The sequence below is a fragment of the Lissotriton vulgaris genome, unplaced genomic scaffold, assembly GCF_964263255.1.
Source record: "Lissotriton vulgaris unplaced genomic scaffold, aLisVul1.2 SCAFFOLD_1348, whole genome shotgun sequence".
Lineage (NCBI taxonomy): Eukaryota > Metazoa > Chordata > Amphibia > Caudata > Salamandridae > Lissotriton > Lissotriton vulgaris.
In genome coordinates, this window is record NW_028242968.1 from 254884 (window position 1) to 258907 (window position 4024).

Here is a 4024-nt window from a genome sequence, read left to right on the forward strand (position 1 = left end):
TCACTCGGTGACCTCCTTCCTCTAACCATTCTCACCTTCACTTGCCCTCCGCACATCCTTTGTTGAATTTCCTTTCATTGCCTCCCGCGCCCCGCTATCAGTCACCAGTGTACCGTTCTCCCCCCCGAGGGGTGGATCCGCCCGTATTTGACTCACCACCCCTCCAAAGTACCGCCAACCAGGGAAACCCCGGAAGGCGGTTCCCTGCCCCACCCCCCGAGCGAAGCGAATGCCTCCGCCACTTATGTGGCCACCTGTGGCTGACCAGCCTTAACCCCATCGATGCCTCACGGGCCCCAAAATACCCTATCTCGAGGCAATCCCCGACCGGGAAAGATGCCCCCCTGTCACTGTAAAAACACCAAGCCCCTATTTGTTTGCAACCCAAAAATCCAACCTTCATCGGACCAACCATGCCAGTGACAGGAGTCCCCCTTTGCCGGTGAACGACCATCCACCACTTACAACCCTGCCAGATACCAAGCACATCCTGCCAGGCCAAATCTGGGGCCGGGAAGAAGCTCGCTTTCCACGCGGATGCCCATCCACCATCCAGGACCGCGTCCAGCATACACCAGCACATAGCATGGTCCAATCTCCACCCTTGAAAGGTGCTCCCCCTCGCGGTGAACGACCATCCACCACCACCCTGACCTCAGGCATATAAATAGCATTTTTAGGCCAACTTGATAGCGGCAACCGCCCCCTTCCTGGTGAACGACCATCCACCCTTTGCATACAGCCAGAGCAACAAACCATTACCCCCTCATGGGTCCTCCCCGTCCCAGTCCTTACCACGTGAGGCAGTCCTGCCTCCACCCAGCCAATCAAAACGCCAGAAATCCAAAGGTCGAAGGTGACATAAGCCCCTCCCACCCACCGCCATGCCTGTTTTTTTTCTGCTCCGACGGCTGTCGGAACGCTGGTGCTCCCGGTTCCTGCCTCTGTTCCTGTTTGCTCTGGATGGTTTGGCGGTGCCGTGAGTGTTTCTTTTGCATTTTTAAATGCTTCTGTTTATGGTCTTTTCATGTTTTTACCGGCGCGGCCGCTCCGGTCCTCCGGCCGGCCACGCTCCTGTTCTGGGGTCAGGATGCTCCCCGTTCATGTGCTGGGCTGGGGCGGGGAGCCCTCCTGGTGTTCTGGCCCCAGGTCGTTCCGGCGCTGGTGCTTTAGTGCAGTGGCCGGCCCCTGCGGCCATGTTCTACATATGTGGCTGTGGGTGGAGACTGCAGGGCTGCCCTTTTTTGTTTATTTTCTGTTCTCACATATGAGATTACTGTTTGGGGCAGTGTTTCCTGGAGGTTGCTGGGCACTTCCTTTATTGGTGTGTTGGGTGTTTTCCTGGTGCTCGCTTCGGCAGCACATGTACTGAGCTTGGATCGATGCAGGGAAGATTAGCATGGCCCCTGCACAAGGATGACATGCCATTTCGTGGAGCGTTCCATATATGGGGTTTGCTCCTTTTGCTCGCCATGTTTGAGGGGACTTCCTCTCCGGTGCATCCACGGAGCTGTTGCTCATTGGTGTGTCATATGCCTCTGGTGTCACAGGCTATCATATGCTGAGGGTTCAAGTCCTGCCAATGCTGTCAATGTGACTTGGGATGTTCATTTTCATGCTGTGCTTTGGAAATTTGCATTCTCTTTGTCCACGTAGCATCTTTTGCAGTTTTTCTTGGACTGTTTTGCGCTGTCTGCGCTGCTGGTGCATGCACTCTTGTTGTTGGGATCGTGGACGTTTTTTCCCTGTTGGGGTATACATTCGGGGTTGGTCCATGAGATTTCTGGCGTTTTGTTGCTGGGTCTTTCTCCCTGATTCATTTGCTCCGGCGGGGTTTGTTCCCATTTTTTACCGGCCATTTCGTGCTGTCCTGTAAGCTGTACTGGCTGCGGTGTGGCTTGGCATTGCCATGCGGGGTGTTCCTCTCTTTCTGGGGACATGATTTCGCCTGGCAGTCTTTGTCTCCTGGTATCCTCCATTTTTCTTCTTTTTTGCACCTTCTCCCTCGGTCTTCGGAGGCTTCTTCCCTGGAGGTCCGGGTTGGGCGGTTGGTGGATTCTGCTCTCAAGAGTTCGTGTGCTGCTTCTCCTTTTTGGGGTGTGTGCTTGCTCTTTTTCGGTCTGTGCTTTCTTAGGGGTCCCTCCTTCCAGTCCCGGATGGTTGGGCCTTGTCCTCGGCTACCGGGGCGGCGGGGGCTTGTGAGATTTCTCTCTGGCCTGCGTTTTGGTGCTTTGCCATTCCCCTGGTGCCTTGGTCCTATGCCTGCATTTTTTGCACTACGTTTGGTTCCCTGCCTCTGCGGCGCCTGCTGCTGCCCCTGAATGTCAGTCGGATATGTTGTGCCCATGAGTAGTCTCCGTGGCCTGGTGGTTGCATCTCTTCCTCTTCAGGTTATGTGTTCCGCTCCTGGTGTTGACCTGCTTGTGGGTCGCCTATCTCCTTTGGTGTCATTGGTCCGGTCTGCTTTGAGAATGGTGATTCCTGTTGGTCGTCATTCTTGGTTGCCGGTTTCCATTCCGGGCCGTCCCCCTTTTAGGCTGTTTTCACGGTCGCTTCATTGTCCGTTGGCACTGTGGTGCGTTCTGCCATCTTCTTTGGCGTCGGCCAATTTTTTGTCGCTACGCTCTGTGGTGCTGGTTTCGGTGATGGAGTGGGGCCGGGGGTCCTCTTTCTCTCTGTTCCGGGTCCTGGCTCCCGTTGGTCTTTCTGTTCGGTTCTGCCTCCCGGGGCTTTGGTCGGGTTGGTGCGGCTGTGTCCCTTTCGGTTGTGCCCCTTGCAGCCCGGTTTTCCCCTCTTCTTGGTGGGTAATTTTGGCTTCCCTAGATGTGGGAGTCGCCTGTTTTTCTCGTTCCCCTCCATCCGGCTGCTCGGAGGTTTGCGGTGGTTGAGTTCCGTTTCCTGTTTTCAGGTGTTTCCTTTTGGTCTCTCTCATGCTCCTCTGGTTTTTTCCACGGTGCTAGCTCCTGCTGTGGGGGTTCGCTGGCCTGGTTCCGGTTTCTGGGGTCGTTTTGGGTCTGGCCGTTCCTCGTCTGGTTCCTGTTCGGGGGCTTCAGTTCCTCGGGACCGGTTTGACGCTTTGCTGGGGGCTGTTTCTCAGTGCTCGCTTCAGCGGCTCGTATGCTTTCTGTTGGGCGTTGCTGGAGGGGGTTGCCATGGCCCCTGCGCTAGGATGATACGCATTTCGTGAGGCGTTCCATATATCCGGATCTGTTCTCTGTCCTGTTGGATCTTCTGCGGGTCCTACTGGGTCTCCCTCCTGCCCCGGCTCGAGGTTGGTTTTGTGTCCGGCAGTTGGTGGTTGCCTCCTCGGCTGTGGTTCCTTGGGCTCTTGTGCACCTCGTGTCATTGGTGTTTCTTCTGATGACTTGTTGGGTCCTTTGTCTTGCTGGTTACGGGGCTCTGGTTCCTCTCTCCCCTGTTCTGGTGGCTTTGCTCTCCTGACCTGGTGTGGGGGGTGCATTTCTGCTTTCCTCTCTCCTCTTGTTGTCCTTGGATGCCTGTCCTTGGGTTGGGGGCCCCGTTGGGGTCCTTGGTGGCCGGCTTGTCTATTGTTCGGGCTGGCGCTCTGGGGGCTCGTTGTTGTTGGGCCTTCTTGGGGGGTCCCGGTATGTGTCTCTGTTCCTGCGGGCTTCCCTGTCTTGTGTCTGGGCGGCGACTTCTCTGTTGTCTTTCAGAGGTTCTTGAGAGGCATCCCTGTTACGGCGGTTGGTTTTCTTTCATGGAATGGTACTCTAGTTGTGCCTTCTTTTGGTGGCTTAGGCCGCTTCCTGCCGTCCTCTGTTTGGTGCTGTCTGGTGCTTGTTTCGACGGGACATGTCCTTTTGTTGGGACATTGCGTGGGTGCTTGGGACTGTGCGCTGGTGCTTGGAATGGCCCTGCGCTGGGATGTCTTGCTGCTTCGTGTGGCGTTCCCTCTGTCTGTTCCTCTGTTCTAGGTCCTTTTGTCTTTGGTTTGGGACTCTTGGTTTGGTCATTTTTGCTTCCCCTCCTGTTGCTCTTCTCCCCCGGTTTTTGTTCCGGGGTG

The 4024-nt window shown here is 55.9% G+C and overlaps 1 non-coding gene across 1 annotated transcript; it reads left to right on the forward strand.

The window, feature by feature from the left end:
- The first annotated feature begins 1344 nt into the window (after positions 1–1344).
- Positions 1345–1451, forward strand: LOC147668772 (U6 spliceosomal RNA). Its single transcript, XR_015303832.1, has one exon. It is a non-coding gene; the product is annotated as a U6 spliceosomal RNA (small nuclear RNA).
- The last annotated feature ends 2573 nt before the right edge of the window (positions 1452–4024 follow it).